The sequence below is a fragment of the Macaca fascicularis genome, chromosome 12 (assembly GCF_037993035.2).
Source record: "Macaca fascicularis isolate 582-1 chromosome 12, T2T-MFA8v1.1".
Taxonomy (NCBI): Eukaryota; Metazoa; Chordata; class Mammalia; order Primates; family Cercopithecidae; genus Macaca; species Macaca fascicularis.
The window spans coordinates 42,975,211-42,998,337 of NC_088386.1; the positions used below are offsets into that span (position 1 = coordinate 42,975,211).

The window sequence follows — 23,127 nt, forward strand, 5'->3', positions numbered from 1 at the left end:
TTGTTGAATTGATTCCTTTACCATTATGTAAAGCCCATCTTTGTTTTTAATCTTTGTTGGTTTAAAGTCTGTTCTGCCAGATACTAAGATTGCATCTCTTGCTTTTTTTTTTTTTTTTTTTTTTTTTTTGCTTGCTAAATTTTCCTCCATCCCTTTATTTTGAGGCTATGTGTGTCTTTGCACCTGAGATGAGTCTCCTGAATACAGTACACAGATGGGTCTTGACTCTTTATTCAATTTGCCAGTACATGTCTTTTCATTGGGGCATTTAGCCCATTTACATTTAAGGTTAATATTGTTATGTGTGAATTTGATCCTGTCATAATGATGCTAGCTGGTTATTTTTGCACACTAGTTGATGCAGTTTCTTCATAGTGTCATTGGCCTTTATATTTTGGTATATTTTGCAGTGGCTGGTACTGATTTTTCCTTTCCATATTTAGTGCTTCTTTCAGGAGCTCTTGCAAGGCAGGCCTGGTGGTGACAAAATCCCTCAGCATTTGCTTGTCTGGAAAGGATTTTATTTCTCTTTTGCTTATAAAGCTTAGTTTGTTTGGATATGAAATTCTAGGTTGAAAATTCTTTTCTTTAAAAATGTTGAATATTAGCCCCCACTCTCTTCTGGCTTATAGAGTTTCTGCTGAGGTGTCCACTTTGAGTATGATGAGCTTCCCTTTATGTAAATATGTGAACATATTAAAAATGTACTTACTAGGTCAGGGAAATTCTCCTGGATAATATCCTGAAGCATGTTTTCCAACTTGGTTGCATTCTTCCCATCTTTTTCAGGTACTCCAATCAATTGTAGGTTTGATCTTTTTACATAGTCTCATATTGCTCAGAACTTTTGTTCATTCCTTTTTATTTTTTTTTTCTCCAATCTTGTCTGCATGCCTTATTTCAGCAAGATGATCTTCAAACTCTGCTATTCTTTCTTCCATTTGGTCAATACGGCTATTGATACTTGTGTATGCTTCATGATGTTCTCATGCTGTGTTTTTCAGCTCCATCAGGTCATTTATGTTCCTCTCTAAACCGGTTATTCTAGTTAGCAGCTCCTGTAATCTTTCATCTAGGTTCTTAGCTTCTATGCATTGGGTTAGAATATGCTCCTTTAGCTCAGCACAGTTTGTTATTACTCACTTCCTGAAGCCTACTTCTGTCAATTCGTCCATCTAATCCTCCGTCTAGTTCTGTGCCCTTGCTGGAGAGGTGTTGTGATCATTCAGAGGAGAAGAGGCATTCTGGTCTTTTGGGCTTTCAGAGTTTTTTCACTGATTCTTTCTCATCTCCATGAGTTTGTCTAGTTTTGATCTTTGAGGCTGGTGACCATTGGATGGAGTTTTTTGTGGGAACTCTTTTTGTTGATGCTGTTATTGTGCTTTCTGTTTGTTTGTTTGTTTTTCTTTCAATGGTCAGATTCCTCTTTTGTAGGGCTGCTGTGGTTTGCTGGGGATTCACTTCAGGCCCTATTCAACTGGTTTGCTCCTGTGCCTGAAGATGGCACTTGAGGAGCTTGGAGAACAGCAAAGATGGGTGCCTGCCCTTTCCTCTGGGCTCTCTTACCTCGAGGATCACTGACCTGATTGCCAGTAGGAATGCTTCTGTATAGGGTGTCTGACAACCCCTGTTGGAGGGTCTCACCCAGTTGGGTGGCACAGGGAGCAGGACCCATTCAATGAAGCACTTTGACTGTCCCTTGGTGGAGAGGGTGTGCTTCACTAGGGGAAAGCCCACTCATCTGGGCTACCTGGATTCCTCCAATAAATTTTTTTAACCTATTTCTAAGGAATTCCATAATAGGAATTAGCTGAAAATACCTACTGTAGGCTGGATATACATATATATGGCATATATATGTATCTATTATGCTTAATCTATCCACATATATATATCACAGATATATATATGTGGATATATATGTATATATATACATATATACATGCATATATGTATATATGCATGGATCGGTAGATAGATTAAGCATCATAGGGGCTTCTGCCTTTTTATTATTAACTACTAAAAGTATATTCTGCACAATTATAAACACTCATGTGTTGAGTACTTTATAAATTATTGATAACAAATTTCTTAACATAACCTATTTTCACCCCCCACCTAACTTTAGCTAGGTGCTAAAAATAGGTAAACAAAGTTTGTTATTATAAGAGGTAATACATACCCAAGAGAAAACTATATTATAGAAAATCATAAAATATGCTCCAAAGGCACCAAAATTTACATGGATTTTATCCTTTTTATGTATATTTTTTCTCTGTCTCAATTTTTCTCAATCTCCATTAAAGCAGTAAGTTGATAGTTTATGGGAAATAAAATTCGACTTTTCTTTATCAGGCTTTCATGTTGCCAGTCTTAATTGATCACTATTTTAGCAAGATGGCAGCCCCCACTTTTTAAAGCTAAGAAACGCCACTGGGCATAGAGTGAGATGTTGCTTTAAACATGCTCACAACCACATTGTTGTTTTCATAGTTTGTCATGGGGTAAGGTAAGGAATGGAGAAAGTTAAGTACCTATTACAGTGTCAGCAGACATACTACTGAGATGAATTTATTTTGACCTTTATTCACATTCCATCTGCTCTAGTGACTAGGGTGAGTTCACAGGTTTACAATGAGTCAAGCTTCATTTACATTCTCAAAAATATTTGACAGTAACACACCCCGAGTGTAGAAACTAAGTGACTGAAGGATTTACTAAAGATGTTGCTGTGACCTAGGTGAAGTGATGAAGGTGATCAAGTAGGGCTTCTGCACTAAAAATACCTCAATGTCATGAGGTAGCCCCTGAACCAGCCATGTCATCATACAGTTGCCCCTGGCCAAATCATGACATGTTCCCAGTGGAGATGAAATCAATTAAAATAAATATCAAGAGCAATCTTGAGAAGATGATAAACCACAAAATTATACCTTCTAAGTAGAGGTATACACAAAGGAGAAGAGGATTACTCCCTTGCCTTGAGGATGAAGTGGAAATCCAGGGAGAGCACAGATGGCAAGGATAGAACTACACTTCCAGGCTGAAAACTGCAGGTAAAACTCTGTCTTTAGTCAAATGGTAGAAGCACTCCCTTCCCCTTTAGTGCTCCCTAGTCCGAAGAACCATCAGAAGCAAATGAAAGGAATTGCCCCTACACTAGAAATAGCAAATCACTCAGGGAATCCTTACTGAGTGACTACCCCTCCCAAGTACCTCCGAAGGTGCTTCATCTTAGTCTCTTTAGCTGGTTCCCCTCATTTGTTTGATCTCTAAATGGGGGAGGTTTCAGTTCTTAAAAATCTCTTTATAATCTATAATTAATTTGGTTTGATACTTATTCAGTCCCAGAGTTTTCAGTATTGTCTATTCATAGGATTAAAATTTTTCAAATTTTCTTTAGCCCTACGCTCTTGATTTAAATACAAACTTACCTACTTAACATCTCCACGAAATTATCAAATAAGCATCTCAAACTCATCATATCTCAAACTTATTTCCCCTTCCCAGCCTATCAATTCTGTAGTCCAACTTATTTTAGTAATCGGCACATCCATTCTGCTGTTAACTAAGCCCAATGTCCTCAAAGTCATCTTTGGTTTCCCTCTTTCCTTAACAAATCCTTCAGCAAATGTGTCAGTGCTTTGCATATGTACAAAATCCAACCACTTCTCAATGTTTCCACAAACTTCATCCAAGCACCACCATCTCTTGCTTAAACAGTTGCATCAGCATCCTAACTGATCTCGTTAATTCCATACCTGCCCCACTACAGACAGTTCCACAGACACAGTAACCAGGGTGATGCCTCTAAGACATAAGTCTGCTAATGTCACTCCTCTACCAAAAACCCATCAAAGATTCCCATGTCTTTGGAGTAAAATCCCAAATGTGTGCCAGGGCATATCAAGCCTTACTGATCTGGACTCCTGGAGCTCTGCCTTTCACTCTACTTTCCACCAACTCACTCTGTTGCACACATCCCAGCCTCCTTGCTCTTCCTTAATCACTGCAAGCTCACTCCTGCTTTGGGGTCCTTGGATTTGCTAGTACCTCTGCATAAATGCTCTTCTACAAAGATGCTCCTTCCTTCAGATCTCTGCACAGAAGTCATCTCCTCAAAGAGGCTTTTGGTGATCAGCATGTATCCCTCTTTTCTGGCTTTATGCCTCACTAGAGTACTTATTACCATCAGATATATTTTGCATTGTTTCTATTTTTATTATCTTTCTCTCCTGAATAGAATGTGAGATTTTTGAGTACAATAATTTTGTTTATTATCATTACCACATTGTGCTCAGAACATACGACAATACCTGGAACATAGAAAGTGTCCAATACATATTTTGAATGAATTAACGTATCAACACAGTTCCTGTCTTCAGGGAACTCACCAGCAAGGAAGGGAAATCATGATATGCACAGCTAGCTATAATGCAAGCCAACTGGGATTAAACAGATTACAGAGTGGCACACACAGGAGACAAAATGAATTCTAGCTGGGGTTATAGAAGGGTCAAAATTTTCTCACATACACACACATTCAGACATACACATGAGTATTTAAATTAGGCTGAAAGGAATAAATAAGATCTTAACAAGAAGAGACATGGAGACCAGCATGGGCACAGGGCAAAAACTTGAGTATTTCAATGATCCTGAGTGACTGCCATTTGGAAGCTAAGAACAAGGGAAAGGAGAAGAGGCTGGGAAAAAAGAGTGAGCCAGATTTTTGAGGGGTCTTGAATGCAATGAAAGATGATGCTGTTTTACGCAGCCATGAAATACTCGTTAAGGAACTCCCTTCGGCCAAACTCTGTGTTCAGTACTGGGAAGGTAGAAATGACATCCCCAGTCCCTGTGCTCAGGAAATATACAGCAGAGCACAGGATATGCAAATGTGCATACCAATGAGTGCCATAATGTGTTGTGAGTGTCATAGCAGCCACCTGAGGGCAACAAGATGGAGTAAGAATCCTATAGTGTAGAGAGGAACTTCCAGAAAGATCTTACAGAGGAGGACAGGAGTCAAGGACTTTTGAGCTGGAGATTAAAATAGTGGGCTCTAAGTTTTAGAAAGATTGTACAAATTAAGGTAGGCAATTAATCAGAAGGGCGAAAGTCTGGGGAAAAAAAGGGGTAACTTTCTTCTGGATAAGTACTAAAAGCCTAATCAAATTACCTTAGACCTGGAAAGATATCTTAATCCTATCCCTTGTATTAGTGTGTACTTACCTTCCCATAAATTTCCTAAAGATAAACCAGTCTCATTTGAGTAGAAGGAAAGATGATTAAAAACCTCCTACTTGGTGATATATTACATTTATCTTTAAATTAAAACATGTAAGAAATCTAGAAAAAGCTGTGAAAAAAATTATCAAGGCAAGTGCAGAAGATAAACAATGTGGACCAGTATTTCATGTGTAATGAAATACAACATGGTATTATGTTGAATGGTCTTTAAGAAGGATGTAATTATATCACAGCACCATCTTTTATGTACATTACTTGTGTGCATTACTTGTATATTCTCAATAGTTTAATAATAACCAAATAAAAAAAGAACTTGCAATATGCTCTGTTCCCATCCTTCTGCAAATCCTCCTCAAGATTTCAAGATGTTAGTTCTGACAAGTTCAAATCATAATCATGGTAATTAGTGTTTGACACTTACAGCCTCTTCACCAACAGTACATGTTGTTCATTTGTCAACATATAGTTTCAGTATGGAAAATATTTATCATATATAAGAACCATATTTTGAGCCATTTAGGAACATTTCGATAATCTAAACATACTGAAGGGTGCTTCCACCACTGATTTTTCCCTATGAACTATTTCTAGCTTGTTAAGATGTAATTTTATAAGCTAAATTAATTTTAAAATTTCTGTGTTTGTTGCAATGAGTCTATCAGAATTATTCTCTGACTCACTGAAATGGAGTCACAAAATTGACCTGCTGACTTTAAAAAAAATTAAAGTGAGTTAATATAATTCTCATATATATGAACACATTATGTGTCAATTCGCAGGACACTACAAATACACAAAAAAGGATATATCATTGTTTGATGTAACATTCTGTATCTTTCTCCTTTTCTATAAACGCTAAGTACAGCCCAATGATATTGTTATACAAATACACATTTTCTCATGCTAGTTCAAAGCCATTGCATCTCTCTGCTTTCTTACAATAATTGCTTTAGTTGGGATGGCATAATAAGACTTCTTCTCTAAACCAGCATGGATATTTCCTTAGACCATTGGAGTCAGGTTCAAAGTCAATGGCACCTACATTCATTATCTGTATTAGTCAGTCTTCACACTGCCAATAAAGACATACCCCTAACTTGGTAACTAATAAAGAAAAAGAGGTTTAATGGACTCATAGATCCACGTGGCTGGAGAGGTCTCACAATCATGGCAGAAGATGAAAGGCACATTTTACATAGCTGCAGACAAGAAAGAATGAGAATCAAGTGAAAGGAATTTCCCCTTATAAAACCATCAAATCTCGTGAGACTTATTCACTACTATGAGAACAGTATGGGGGAAACCACCGCCATGATTTAATTATCTCCCACCAGGGCCCTCCCACAACACGTGGAAATTATGGGTGCTACAATTCAAGATGAGATTTGGGTGCAGACACAGCCAAACCATATCATTCTCTAATTGAGAAGAAACACAGTGTGAGGTATAGCAACCTTAACAGTAGTTGTAAGTTGAAGAGTTGTCATTATGAATTTAATTTTAGAATACTGACAATCTGCCCTGCTCTGTTAAGTTGGCTCAACAGGTATAACCACTTTGATGCCTGTTTATTAGGATCTGTGTATCTCACTCAGTTTCCCTCCCAAAGTCACCAGGGCTAAAAACCAGCCAGTGCATGCCACCATCTCTTCTGGGTAGGCAGCCAGATTCCCAGCAGTTGGTGGCTCCTGGGTAAGCTTTTCTGACCGCAGTTTGGCCAGGCACTCTCATAAGGGAGCCTGGGAACACATGCTCGTGGCCACTTGGCGGCTTCCCCACAAACATCAACTGGAGACTGCACGGTGTGTACCGTCACAGTCCTAGAGTTCTGGGATTTTACAAAGCAATTTGATAGAGAGCTGATCAAAACAAACTATGAAAGTAAACAATAAGATAAATATACTTGGAGAAATGGCATTAGAACCTATTTGTGGAAAATGGTTCTCTCTGAAGCAGATTCCCAGGGCTTTTTTGTCCCAGAATTATCTGATACATTATTACAGTCTGTAGGAATGACTATGAAGTGTATGATGGTAAAAATGAGTGAAAACAGCACAAGCCTGCAAGAAACTTCAATTGAATTGAAATACACAGAGGGATTAGGTCAGAGAAAGATAAATGTATCTTTAAGCAGTGTGTGCCTGAGAAATTATGCATGATCAAAAGTCTTCCCACAGCCCCACTTACGACTAAACATCTTCAGCACAAAGAAAAGTACCAACAGGTACATTTCTGTATTGCAAATGGAAGTGAATAGTTCTCTATGTTTCTTTACCTTCTTACATTTGTATAGTCCTTTACAGTTTTTTTTCTTTAAACTTTCACAAGCATTATATCCTTTGATCCTTACAACAACCTGGCGGGTAGGTAAAAGTTAAAAAAAATAAAAGATTTGAGGAAGCCAAGTTGTAGACTTGCTTGAAAGACAGTGTCCTTGACTCCACTCACCAGCTCACTAAGTTCCAGGCTGCTGGCAGTGGGAAGGAGCTGGGCAAGATACATTGTCAGAACAGAAGGCACAAGATGTGTGCGTGTGTGTATGTGTGTGTGTATCTGTATGTGTTTGTGTGATGTGTGTGATTGCCAACTTTTTGCCTTCCAAAACAAACTCAAAAAATGTCTGAATTTTTTGTGATTTCAAAAGACCTGTTATCTATTTCTTCTCCCTTTAATTAACAAAAATAAAATATAGGCATGCAAAGAACATGGTACCATGAATGCAGCCTGGTGTGAAATCTTATAATAGTGCTCAACTTTTAGCTAATGTGTGACATGAAAATTATTCATGCAGTACATATTGGTAGAATCCATCCAGAGGCACGTGTAAAACAAATTTGGAGAAAGCCCTCTATGTTAGGCCCGTTTTTATTAAACAACTGTTTTTGAAGGCCATGCTCCTCTTTAGAATATTTAGGTATTAAAACCTTGATTTCTCGAATTTTAATTTCCAAGAGTCATTGCCCTTGAGTGTAGATCTGTGTAGATGCAACATTTCATGGCAGACAACCACCTATTTTAATTTTAATTTTAATGTTAAATACAGCTATATTTTCAACTAGACACTTCCATCTGGGTGTCCTTATAAGCATCTATAACGCAAACTTTTAAAACTATTCTCGGCCGGGCGCGGTGGCTCACGCCCGTAATCCCAGCACTTTGGGAGACCGAGGCGGGCGGATCACGAGGTCAGGAGATCGAGACCATCCTGGCTAACACGGTAAAACCCCGTCTCTGCTAAAAATACAAAAAATTAGCCGGGCGTGGTGGTGGGCGCCTGTAGTCCCAGCTACTCGGGAGGCTGAGACAGGAGAATGGCGTGAACCCGGGAGGCGGAGCTTGCAGTGAGCCGAGATCGTGCCACTGCACTCCAGCCTGGGCGATGAGCAAGACTCCATCTCAAAAAAAATAAAACAAAACTATTCTCACAATCTTTTTCCTCAAACTAAGATCTACTCTAACATCTCTCTCAACAAATGGCATAACCGCATGCAATCTTACAAGCTGTAAACCTTGTTCCCTGGTCAGTTTCCTTTCCTTCTCATCTGCACATCATTTAGTCCCATTGATTTCACCTCCATAACAGGCCACACATAATTGTCCTTTGCTCTAGCCCCATTGCTGTTATTTCAGTCCAAGTGAAAAGGTAACAAGGGTCTAGATTCTTTCAGAGGCTGTCTCAGGAACCCAAGGGATAAAGTCCCAGGTCCCAGCCATGGCCTGCAAGGCTCTTGCTTTATGGTCTAGTTTCTACCTAGTTTTCCGGAGTAGGCTACTGAAACCTAATTCCAGCCACACTGAACTTCTTGCAGCTCCCCAGATCCCATAAAGTTTTACTGCTCTCTATACTTTCACTCTTTTTTCGTACATTCTGCATAAAATGCACTTTCCCCAGCCGTATCTTCGTTTGTTTCAAAATTCAGCTTAAACACCACCTCCTCTGTGAAAGCTCCTCAATTCTCATAGAATTAGCCCCATCCTTGTATGCCTGAGTTACTCTTGCCTGTATTATTATTGTTACTATTATCTGTGGCTTTTTTGTTTATAATTTAATGTTTTTCCCTTTCCTAGTTTATTTTTATTTATTTATTTATTTATTTTATTTTTATTTTTATTGAGATGGAGTCTCCCTCTTCTTTCACAGGCTGGAATGCAGTGGTGTGATCTTGGCTTACTGCAACCTCTGCCCCTCCGGGTTCAAGCAATTCTCCTGCCTCAGTCGCTGGAGTAGCTGGGATTACAGGTGCCTGTCACCACACCCAGCTAATTTTTGTATTTGTACTAGAGATAGGGTTTTGCTGTGTTGGCCAGGCTGGTCTCAAACTCCTGACCTCAGGTGATCTGCCCGCCTCGGCCTCCCAAAGTGCTGGGATCACAAATATGAGCCACCGTGCCTGGCTCCCATTACTAGTTTAAGAATTATGTACTCTGTTCTTATTATTTTATTTTTCACCTATATAAGGTGAAAAATATATATATATTTATAAGTATATATAACTTTTATTATATATACTTAATAAACTCTAATATAAATTAATATCTTAATCCTTTTCCTGAACAATACAAGGACTTTAAACCCATTTTAAAGACTCCTGATCCACATATTATTGTTGTCCAGTATTTTAAAAGTAAAATTTTTTTTCTTTCATTCTACAAATCAGTTACTATTACTATCATTTTATGAGACTTTGTTGGTACATGTTTACCCATTACCGCCCACAAGTTCTTTCTTTTTATTGGCTCACTCATTTAATTACATTGCTGAAACCCTGCTACTTTTTAAATACAAGAATGTTTCTATTTCCCTTTATTGTTGAGAAACAGTTTTAAGATAGTTTTACTAAGTATTCAATTTTAGGTTAGCAACTAGGTTAGTTAGTAGCCCACATAGACAAGAAAAAAACAAAAGATGGTTTAGCATGATGATGAAAAGAATTTTTACTCTATCTCATTCATCTTGCAATTTACCTTATCACTGTTGAGTGAAGGGATGCCCGGTTTGAAGACTATAGTGAACAATAGTTATTGCTGCCTCTGTACCATTCTGGAGTGCTGCCTTTAGTAAGCTCCCTAAGACTCAGCCCTGGTACTCTTCCTAGTAGGTTGTCTAACCCACACCTGAACAAAGGCAGCAATGCTCTGTTCACAAAATGTATGCTAATACTGTGACAGGGAAATCAGATTCAAAATTTTCTTTACTAGATGAAAACTATTCCTACAAAAACGGAAATTAAATGTTAATGTATAAATGATAGGCAACTTCTTAAAAAAAAAAAAAAAGGTGAAAAGGAATTTTTAAAGGAAAGAATGAGAAGTATAGTTAACCAAAGTTATATATGAGTTTTTTTTGGTTTTTTTGTTTTGTTTTTGTTTTTGTTTTTGTTTTTTTTTTTGAGACAGAGTCTCGCTCTGTTACCCAGGCTGGAGTGCAGTGGCCGGATCTTTTCTTTTTTGACAAGTCAGACACCTTTAGATTATTATATCCCATTTAAGTCATCAAGCTCACTTACAGAGTATGGATATCAGGGAGAAAGTTCAGAAAAGAATTACAAAGAGTGCTTAAGGAAAGGGGAAGTTAGAGAATTTTAGGCTAGGAAAGAGATGTCAAAATCACAGCAAGGAGATGACTAGTGATTTGAGATATATTAAGAAGTTAATATAAAGGATATTCAAGTTCTCCCCATCAGTGATGGACCAAAACCAGAGAATATTGTCAAAATCAATGAGGAAGAGATTTGGGTTTAGGAAAAAGAATTGTTTGACTTCTTGAGTGTTAAAACTCTGAATGACTACTTAGCAAGGTTATACAACCTTCCAAGAGGGATTGAAAACTGTCTATTTTGAAAGCCTTAAGCACTCAGCTTCCTACAGGAAGGCGCATGCATCATATACTTTCTCAAGAATACTTCAGTTCTGTGAGTTAATGGCATTATCTTATATTCATCATATATTTACACAGTGTCCTGAAAAGCACAATATACTCGATGCTTATTTAATACTCTCAAGTTTCTTCTCCAGAGCAAAACAACAGGTTTAAATTTTCCTTATAGCAGATATATTTGATGTCTTTAACCATTTTTGTATCCACCAGCCAGACCCTCCTCAATTTCTTAGTAACTTCTAATAAATATGGAGCACCAAAAAATACACAGCTCTTCAACAAGATCTCAGGCAATGCCAAGTCAAAATAGGCAGATTACCCCATGGCTTCTGCATGTCTTGCATCTATTAATACAACCTAGAATCATGTTTGCACTTTTAATAACAGCACTAGGGTGCTGACTCACATTCAGTCATGTCTACTTCCTTTGTATGTACATAATTATTCCCTGTCTTGTGTCAGCTTGGTTTGTTTTTATCCGTAATCTCAACCTGTTTAGCTTGGCCACTCTAAATTTTCGAGTTCATTGAATTGTTTTTCAGACTTCCATGTATCAATAACACTGCCAAAATGAGGACTTTCTTTTCTGACTTTCAAATAATCAAGCCTAAGGGGAGTTGGGGAAAGTTCGATACTTTTTTTTTTCCATTATTTGGGAGGCTCTCTGCTAGTGGTTTAGGGTAAAATAGACCTAGTTCCTGCTTCCTGATAGATTACAGTCTTTCAGAGACTGATATCAATAAATAGTAAACTAGAACCCTATACGAGAAGTTCTATGATAGGAGTGGCAGACAGCAACCAGACAAAGGGGGACTGGACACAGAGAGACTTATGGAGCTAGAAGCTGTGGCTCCATGTTGCAGTACCATCTGACCTCCAAAGAGAAGGGTACATAAGAGGGAGAGGCTAAAAGGCTGAGAAATTGTACCAATATGTAAATTAGCTCCTTTAATTCTCATGCCAACCCTGTAGGGCAAGTGTTATTATTCCAACTTTCTAGATGAGGAAACAGCAATTTAATAGGGCAGGCAACTTATCTGAGGTCACATCCCCCCAGCTAGTAAGTAACAGAACTGGATTCCCAGTGCAGGTCTATATGACTCCAAAGTCCGTGCATCAGAACACACTGCCTTTCAAACATTCCCCCATGTTTCTGATTTACTAACACAAATGTAAAGAAATCTAAACATTTCCGAAGTCCAGATAGTGTCTACTGCTTCCTCTTTATGTGGCTTTCAGCCAAATTATGACATCAAACTGACTTGATATAAGCTCATCCCAAACTATTCTGGCAACTTCCTGATACTCTGAATTCAGGAAGCCAACTATCTGATGACTTGCTGGTTATGCTTCCAGGTTTCAAAAATAAAATAATCCATCCATAATTTTAAGGGCCAATATTTGTTCCAGTTTTTTTAAGTGCATCATATTTTCTCATCTCAGGGACTTTTTTTACATTTGCAGAGAATATTCTACAGTTAATAACAGTGCAAAGCACTCAAGAATTTCAGCAGTAGCTTGAGTATCTATTTAGATGGTTCAGTGATCATAGTTTCCTGTCAAAAGCAGGTAGCTAATATTTAATATGTATTTAAATAGGAAAAGGAAACAATCCAGGAAATCAATGTGGTACATATAATTAATAAATGATGTCTGAAATTTTATGTTCAATTCCTGTTACTGTCATTCATCCAACAAATACAATGTTTAAGCTAGCTCCTGCAATACTAATAGGTCACTTTCACTCAGAGTGAAAGTGCACCAACAGCAATAGCTTATCCCAATTCTATACTTGACAGGGCATTGGTTCTCCATCTGCTTGTTTCTCTGATTTCCCTTGGCTCCAAGGCTGATCCCATTACTTGTAGCATAAGTGTATGTGGCCCCTAGAATTGCCTTGATAGATAATATTCTATTCTAATAGACTTCTAAAAACACACTTTACCCTCCTCAAAATATACCAATATGAAATTTAAATTGGTGTAACCACATTAGAAAAAACAATATTTACTAAAGCTTAACTTATGCATGCCCTATAACCCAGCAACAGAAATGCCTACATATGTTCACCCAAAGAGATGCACCAGAATGTTTATAGTAGTGTCATTTGTAATGTCCAAAAGTGGATACTATCCAAATGTCCAGCTACAGTAGAATGACTAAATTGTGCTGTAATCACACAGTGGAATACTTTACTGCAATAGCAATTAATAACTATATGTAACAATAGGGATGGAGCTCACAAACCTACTGATGAGTGAAAGAAGCTAGATACAAAAGAGTACATATCATGTGAATCTATTTATGTAAAGAACAAAAAGAGGCAAAATTATTTTTTTCTTTCAGAAGTCTGGAAAATTGTTACCCTTAAAGAGGAGTAGAAACAGGAAGGAGTTACAAAGAGAGCTTCTAAGATGCTAATCTAAGATGCATTATTAATTGGGATGTTGGTTAATCAAATGCATGTATTTTTGTGAAAATTAATTGACTTACTTTTCTATACATGTATTATTCTTCAATAAAAGTTTTTAAAGCCCCTAAAGGCTTGAAATGTTAGCTAATTTTGAGAGAATAAAATGTCACATGTGGGAGAGAAAAAGTTTAAGCAAGGCTCAACATTCCAAACAGTATGAACATAAATGTCTATTTCAAGATTGACAGGGATTTCAGAACTCAAGACATTTTCATGCCTCCCTACATGTTACCCTTAGTCTTTTTTTCTGGCTATAGTTCCTTATTTACTTTCTCTGAGCATAAGTAATGTTCCACTTCTACTCAGAGACTACCCCACACTTGAAGGACATTTCCTGGCCTGTAAACCTCAAGAAAGCAAGGCACCAGTCCCCAAATATTATTCTTCTGGCTCTAAATGTCTTGCCTTGGTCATGCAATCACCCTTTCTTTCCAGGGCATTCTGAGGAATCATCCCCACAATGGCCTTTCTCTCAATGTCTTTAGTTTGCCAAACTCACATCTTACTGTGGCAATTAAGAGTGCCACAGGGAAGCTAAGCTGTTTCACATATTGTACTAAATTCACCCAAATGCTCACTTGACTTATATGGCAGATAACACATTGTTTTTGTTTTCACCATTTCCTAGTAGGGTCACCTCCCCTTCACAGCTCATTTACAGAGCTGACCTTCCTGGGCCTCAAAAGTAGCCAAATTACAGCTGCTTCATGTCACCAGCCCCTTCCACATTTCCAGTCCTCTTTGGTAAATCATTCAGAAGCCCTTCAGCAGGCTGCTTATCTAGAGTGATATGTGGACGCTTTTACAATATTAAAAATAGTTTAAATGTATGTTAAGAGAAGCCAACATAACATCACAAGGGAAAGAAGAGAAGGAATCTGACATTTAGCAAGCACCTACTATGGGCAGAACATTATGTTCAGTACTTTGCCGTATGAGATCTTGTTTAAGCCTTGTACAACCTTATAGCATGGATATTATAATCTCTCTTTTGCAGATGAGAAAATAGAGCCTTGGAATTTACAGATATTGCCCCAAACCACACATGTAAGCCAAGTATCAGCAAATTTTCTGTAAAGATTCAATAAATAGTTTAGGCTTTGTGAGTCACACAAGTTCTCTGTCACATATTTGTCTTTATTTCTTTGGTGGTTTGTAGGCTGGTTTTTACAACCCTTTAGAAATGTAAAAACTGTTCTTAACTCCTTGACTGGATTTGGCCCAAAGATGGTAGTTTGTAGACCATTTAAAGATCCCTGTCTTAAGAGGCTGGGGAGAAATATGTAATAAAACACAGGCTCTAGAATTAGTCTGAGTTTAAATCCTAATTCCAACCCTTACTCATGAGCATTTAAGAAGAGTTTACAAAGTGCCAGGCAACATTCCAGGTGTTTCACATGTATTCATTTATTTAATCCTCACAACGACTCTATGAGGTAGGTCCTATTTTTCTCCCCTTCTACAGAGAAGGAAACTGAGGCCCAGAGTGATTACATAACACCCAGATTTACACACAGCAAGTAAGCAGTGGAGCCCAGGCCATCTAGCTACAAAGCTCATACTTTTAATGACCACGTTAATATTATCAGTCAATCATAAACTATCTGATCAGGGCATGCAAGTAGATTAAACTTATACCCTTATACCCCCCTCCGCAGAAAAAAAAAAGGGGGGCTTTTAAGTTATTTTCACTGATCTTATTAGTCTTGCAAGAAAAAGACTTAGCAACTTGGAGTAAAGCATCTAGACTATAGAAAATGCCACAATTCTACAGGTTTGTCAGGATGCAATGCAAAACCCAGGCAGGGTAATTGTTCCAAGGCAAAAGGATAGACTAGATTTTCGTCCAATTAATCAAGGTCAAAGAAGTCCAAGGTGTGAGTAGGGACTCAAGGTGTGAACAGGTGGAGAATCAGGCAGGGAACAATTGGTAGGCAACCAAATGGGCAAGCAATTTGTATTAGGACCTGTGGCTAAAACATCAGGGTGTCTGGTGGAGGGACTAAGCTCTAGAAATTTGAGATCCCCCATGTCTTCCCTGAGTGAACAGCAGGACGAACTCAGTGCTGAGCAGGGTGAGTAAGGGTAGCTCTTCTGCCTTCTGTCTGCATCACACCCAGGGGTAAAAGTGTAGGTCAGTTAGGTTCACCTATTGGAATTAAAGACCTATAGAGACAGGGACCCAGAAGACCCTTCAAATACATAAATCTTAAGTTCTCCAAAACCTAAAATAACAAATATTGCTGTTTATTATTCTTGTAATTAGTCATCTGTGGTTCTTTATCAACCATGGATAAGAAATATAAAGATTTTTAAAAACAAAGGAAACTTTGTGGTCTTGTGTGGTGATGAGTTGTATGGCCTGCCAGAGCCTGTGTGATCCACCCCTTGACTTCCCCACATCCTGAGACCCTTTGTGCTGGCTGTCTCCTTTCCTTGAAATGCTCACTGCTGTCCCCATCTTTATAATCTTTACGATAAGCTTAAACCTTCCATATTTTATTTATTTTTTCCCTTGGGTACACATCGCAATGTTTAGTTGTTTCTTTGCTTGTTTTAGATTGCTTGATTCTTGCCTGTATCCCTCACTAGACTGTAAGCTCCTTGAGAGCAGAGATCCATCTGCTTGGTTCATTGCAGTACCTCCACCCAGCATTTAGCACAGTACCTGGCTCAATACATTTGCCCTTGATAATTATCCTTTATGAATAAATTTATATTGGCAGAGCATTGAAATGGTCTAAATATTATTTCTCCCACCAGACTCAACAAAATTTCCCTGAAGTCAAGAAATATGTACTACAAATTATCTGTCAGTCTTATGTAACAATACCAGGAAAATCATAAGACCCGGGATAAATAGAGTGTCATCACGTTATTTATACCAAAATATGCCCACAAGGTCCCTGGGACAGAGAAGGGACTATATAAATAACAAAAAGATTTCGCTGGTAAACAAATAGCAAGAATACTTCTGCCTTTCACACAGTGAGCATTATGCTTCTTTCTTTTGCTTGCTGATGAAAAAGTTTACCAAAGCAATCAGTCCTGTTTTTCCCCTTCTATTTTTCGATTTGAGATGGCTGCAACTTACTAAGTAAACTACCTGGCATCACTGTAGTACTCAAAGTCCATGGTGTCTCTCACCACTCAAAAAGCAAGGGCATCTTTGGCATTCCAAATGCACATAAAGTAATCAATATAGAAAAAGAACAAATTAATCGAAAGTTATGTAATCTTATACTCTGAAAAGAACTTGATTAAATCCCCATCCTTTGTAGCAATTTCTAATCTAGGATTGTGCAGGTGTTTACAATCTTTTGTGAGTTGACCTCAGGTGACCCAAGGATAGTTTTAATTGCTTAGCAAATGTACTTTTACAAACAAGATAAAGATATTGTGAATGCATATAAACTACCTTCGAAATACAGCGAGCCTTTCAAGATGGGATTTTTTAGTTAGCTTGCTACTCTTTCTTTAGAGTCTAATTGATTTTCTTGACATCTCTTTAGCCTGGCAAACTGCCGGCCTAAGTACTTTATCTGACCTTCAGGCTGCTTGCCAGGTATTGATCCAATACCTACAATGGCTGTGTTGTACCAGCTCTTCTAACTTTGATAAGGGCTAATGTACTAGCGCCAGGCAGACAGGAAGTCAATGGTCTCAAAATTTCTCTCATCCTCTTCTATCTTCTAGCTTCCTCTCTTCTTATGCAAGAATTTCAAGTTCTATCAGGATCAGATCAGATGGACATTTGGACCCAACTTATCTTCTAGAAATTTTTAAAAATGCATCTTAGAAGAGTTCTCTCCAGGCAACAATAAATGTAAATGTTGAGAAATACTTGATTTCTTATTGAAGTTAAAATAATATTGTTACTTGATGGCTTTCTTTTTTGAGGAAAAGTAAAACTAAATATGACTTATGGGGATGCTTGGAGAGGATGTAGACAACATACACTGTGTCATAGTGAAGAGAAACCAGGTTAGCAATGGGTCTTGAAAATCATGTCATAAGTAAAAAAATGAAAAGAAATGTGATTTTTTTGTTCATGGGAAGAGTAGCATACTTGGGAAGACAAATGTGATAGCACGTTGATATTAATATCTGTGAGTTTAATATAAGTATTAATTTGTAGACAGAGCTCATGTGTTTCATAGCTTGCCTTGACAATAAATTTTAGAAAAGCATTTTCATTGGACCAATGGCCCTGGGCAAACTAGGGAGAACCTCTCCAATAAGATACCCTGATTACTCGGCCCCCAGATGAAATCCTTAACTATGGAAAAAAACGAAGGACCTGTAAGCAGAGTCATTGAGATAAGTCCTTTGGTAAACAGAGAACCTTACTGAGAATATAATTTGTGTTTCAAGGATAACTCAAAATAGATAAGAGTGATTTCCATGGAACAGAGATGTTACTGATATGCTTTGTCCTCTGTCATCTAACTTCAAAAAAAGAAAAGTGGAAGGATTTAGAGACTTCATAATACCTCTACATGGAGCAAAATGGTGATGACTTGTACCTACTTTATCTGATCTAGGTTCTTTTGTAGTTTGGAACAGAGAGAGAGAGAGAGAGAAATTCATACTTAAAAGCAATTCATAAATGAAAATAAACAAAAATGCACATTGCTCCACATAGGCACTTCAAGCCATCTACATATCCAGGCAGCTGAGTGGAGCCAGGGATGGGAAAGGGGCAGAGGATCCCACAGAGCTGGCACAGGTGGGAGAAATGCAAAGAGTTCTGCAGGTTTGGCTGTGGATGGGTAGAAGAGGTACAGAGGATTTCACAGGACTCGTATGCCTAAACCCAAAGAAGCTGTGCTGAGAAAGGAGCTGCCTGGGTTATTTTAATCTCCACCTATACTCATCAAAAGCCATTGACATTTAGAGTAATTCCTCCTGGCATCAGTTAGGTTCCCCCACCCAAACAATATCAGGTAGATCTGTAGAACCACTTTTCTGTTGCTCTTAAAACCAGGTTAGCTTTTTGCATCTTAAATACTAGCGAACTGGGGCACACATCATCAACCCAGCAGGAGAGGCAAGGGGAATGTCTAAGAAGAGAAGCAATATTTAAGTGAAAGAAGAAGAGTGGAAAACAATGTGAAGGCCCAGAAATGCCTTTAGATAATTATACACACAGTGCGGGCTTGGGAGCCAGATATTGACAGACTTTGGGACAAGAAAACTTTAGCCAAATCTATGACCTCTGAGGAGAAAATGTGGAACAGAGAAGTCATGAGTGAAAGGTGATGATTGCTCCAGATTGTTTTGCGAATTATCAGTTAAATCAGTCCTGCTATGAGATCACAATAGTGTTTGTCTCCAACAGCTGGAGGCCAAAGGGCCTTGAAAACAAGGGGAGGAAATCCACTGAAGTTTGGCATGAAAAAATAGTTCAGGCAAGTACACCTAGGGGAATAAAAATTGCAAAGTGATAGAAGGTCTGAAAATACACTTTTGCTAGGAAGGCTGGAAAGGGTGGCCAATGGGACAGGAATGTGTGCATGGCAGAGCACCAAAATGCTCTTGCTGCAAGCCATGCAGGTCCAACAGACAGGCGAGGACTTCATTTGCTTTCTCTACGAAGGATCATGGGATCTGGATTAAGGTACATTAGCTGGGTTTGCATCTTTTAAAAAGGGACAAGAAAAACAGGAAAAGAAGTAGAAGAAATTCAGTAAATGATAAATAAGCAAAGGTGATAGGAGTCTGCTTCCAACATAAATAAATAAGTAAATAAATGAAAGGATTGGCAAGTCTCAGTCAATATAGGGAAAAGGAAACTGGTTCAAAAGCCAAATCATAACAATTGGGAAATAATTTAAAATATTGTATATATGAAGCTACCTCTCCAGGGAGTACAAAAATCACCTCACCTGTTTGATCCTTAGTTTCCCCAACTGTAAAAGGAAGGTTGGTAAGGCCTCTTTTAGTGCCGATTATATGTATCCCAAAGCAGTTTTTAAAATTCAACTTCTTCTAAACCCAGCTCCAACTTCACTTTGGGGAACTCTTCTCTAACATACATCCTCCTTCACTCAGCCTACCTCTTTCCTCACATATCCAAAAGACCATCTACTTATTCTACACACTCACAAATAGCATGTTTGCTTTTTTTTTTTATCGAAAGGATAAAGATGGTGGGGTAAAAGTGACCTGGATTTCGGAAGCTGTGGCTTCTGTTTCTGGCTCTCTCGAGCAGACACACGGTGTTGCCCTCATCCATGAAGAGATGGTCCAAGTTAGGTTATCCTTGACAGTTCTTTCCAGCTCTAATAATATCTCTCTAGTTCTCAGGCCTTTGAATGAGTTCTCATTAGACGAGAATTTGCTTAGCAAACAGAGGTCAACTAGAGTTAAAAAAGGGCCAGGTTCCTTGCATTCCTATTCTCCACCTAATCCACTTGTATAAACTACAACTAAGACGTCACAGCTAAAAGTCAGAAGGTACATGATACCAGAGAAAATACTAACAAGATACTAAAAGATGAAGAATTCCCCAGATAGGTGGCTCAGTCCATTGCACACCAATCTCCAGGGAAACCAGAAGGAAGAGGAATTCTTCTTGAAGACACTTAAAATGAGATTTGAAAGAAGCCAGAGCTAAGAGTCAACAATTTACCATACTTCCCCAGTGCTCAGAGAAGTTGTCCTGACACATTTCCTCATCTCTGATGTCATTAGTGGTCATCTCTGGCTAGTACTGACTTAGAGTCCACTAGAGACATCCCTCACATCTTCTACCAACAGTTCTCCAGCTCTCCATTGCCTCCATGTCATCCCTGCAGCCTGCAGGCCACTCTGCAGCCTGCATTCCTGCCAGGTGTCCTGTCAGGCAAAGCTGGTTTATTTGAGGTCACACTGGCAGCTGAGCCCAAGAGCCTGCTGCCTATTCCGTTAACCTTGCCAAGTTGAGCTGCATCTATTTTTTTTTTCTTTAATCATTCCTAGAAATATCAATTCTAGAAAACTCTGTTTTCCCACAGAAGGTTTTGGCAGCCAATCCTCAGCAGTTACCTCATTCTTTGCTCTGCTGCCATCTGAGAAAGCATACCAGGAAAAACAGTGCACCTGTAGGCAGAACAAATGCACAGAGGGTGAAGGATTGGATCGGCTCTTCATCCTGACAGGCTTATGGAGGGAAGATCTCCATGGAGTTAAAGAATGTTAGTGCTGCCAGGAACCTGAGACTCCACCTCGACCAAATCCATCATTTTCCACGCAAGGAAACTGAGAGTGGGCAGAGGGAAGTCTCTTATGCAGGTTATGGCTGAAAATATTTGCAAATGGATGAGTGAATAAATAAGAAATGGAGAGAAAGAAATTCAGAATGGAAGAGGGAGGACAATAAGTGCATTTGTGGAGCAATTTGCAGAGGCAGAATGAGAGATGAGAGAGCACTGTCACTAAGTTTCTTAGTCCATTCAGGCTGCTGTAACAGAATGCCACAGCCTCAGTTGGCTTATAAATAACCAACATTTATTTCTCACAGCCCACGATCAAGGCAGTGGCAGAATTGGTGTCTGGTAAGGGTGTGCTTCCTGGTTTGCAGACAGCCATTTCTTGTTGTGTCCTCATATTGTGGAAGGGATGAGAGAGCTCTCTGGGGTCTCATTTATAAGAGCACTAATCCCATTCATGAGGGTGGAGGCCTCCTGACCCAGTCATCTCACTCAAGGGCACTACATTCTAATAACAACACATTAAGAATTAGATATTAACACATGAATTTGGGGGACACAAACACTCAGTCCATAACAATAAGTTGGCATCCACTCCTCTGCTACTCCATCAGGTCAAAATTTAGCCACTGGTCATCATTCCTTATTTTTGGTCCAGGCAACACCTTCTGAAAATAAGCTTTTCATAATTTTTCTACATTACTGATAATTAATTATAAAGAGAGAGCTAGAAAGAGCCTTAGGAAGCACATAGTCACATCCTCATATTTTAGATATGAGAGACTAAGACTTGAAAAAAAAAGTGAAACAGCTTTCCCAGAATATCCAATTGCCATGGGATGGTCACAAAAAGAAAAAGTGATATATACAGACCCTGATCTATTGTCCCTGGACATTTTGTCCCTACAGAAATAAGTCCAAAACATGTGTGTGTACACACACATGCCCATGCATTCATACCTACTGCAGGTATAAAGAGCTAAATTTGCCACTTTAACAGCTGGGATTTTACAAGTTGACTTTTCACAAGGTGTTTGTGGTTTCTTAAAATGTGTTAGGCTCTCTTCTTTTTTCTTCTCCTGAGATTTTAAAAATTTAACATCAAATTTAAACATAAAAAGGCTGATGTGGTAAAGACCGTTACTGTAGAATTACTTTACACTGGCAAACTCAAATCATGGGCAGTGAATTCAAGCTTGCATTAGTGTGATGCCAAATCACCTCCTTTGTGAAATAGTGTTTAAATAATGTAATCAGAAGCCAAATCGACCACCTGGAGGCCCTGCTGAAATTGCACCAGTGGGTGTTTCTCTCCATACCTGATTAGAGGGAATTCACTTTGAAGTCAGTGGGAACTGAGAACTGGGGCCAGTCCCACAGTGACCTGGGGATTTAAGCAGCCCCTACCACTACTCATGGTATGGGATGAGTTAGTGAACAGGTAATTTAGTTCAAGGAATCCATGATACACACCCCCAACCCATGAGGGAATGAGCTCCTACAGGAAGGTAGATGCCCATTGAGAACACAGGGGTGGCCTAGAGGGGTTCAATGGGCCTCACACAGGGGTTCTATTTCCCACCGAGCTTCAACTCACCTTCCTTCTCTGGTATCCCCTCACCTCATTATCAGCACAACCATTCACCACACAGAATGTGCTGGGAACTGAGTTGGACGATCTGTTGGAGACTTCCCTCCAGGGGTTGACAATCTGATAAGAGAGCCAAGACACGTACACAAAAGGCTAAATAATTACAACCCTAGCATAACCAAAGCACCAGTGAAGCTAGTGAAGCCATAAATAATTATGGAGTTCAGAGAAGGGTATTGCGGTAAATTACAATGAATTACGACCCCCTTTTTTCCTTTGACGAAATCTGAATCCTTTTCCACATTTGATTATATTTCATTATTTAGGGCAGGTTTATGGTCCACCTTCATTTGAATAAGAAAGGAGGAAGAAAGCAGAAGAATCTGAATTATAAAACATGAGTCGAACATCTACTACAACTGCACGGTAGGCACTGGAATAAAAAGACAATTGGAACATGATGCCAGTGGTGTGACTGAACCTCACCTTAAGAGTTACAGCCCAGTTGAAAGGTAAGTATGCATGAGACCCTTAGATGGATCCCAGGAATGTCATAGGCAAACTTGAGTAGAATCAAATAGAGGCCTACGAGCAGAACAGTGAGGAAGAGCATAGCTACTTACCCCGAAGAAGTAGAACAGGGCTTTGTAATAAGATGTCATAGATGTGAGGGCTGGAAATGTGGACAAAATAGACAACTAAGAAAAGAAGACAAGGAAGGGCATACATGGAGGTGGCA

General features: G+C 38.8%; 1 pseudogene; it reads right to left on the reverse strand.

The window, feature by feature from the left end:
• The window catches only part of LOC102136618 (alpha-internexin-like), a 54,475-nt pseudogene that overhangs the window by 26,881 nt on the left and 4,467 nt on the right, over window positions 1-23,127 (reverse strand).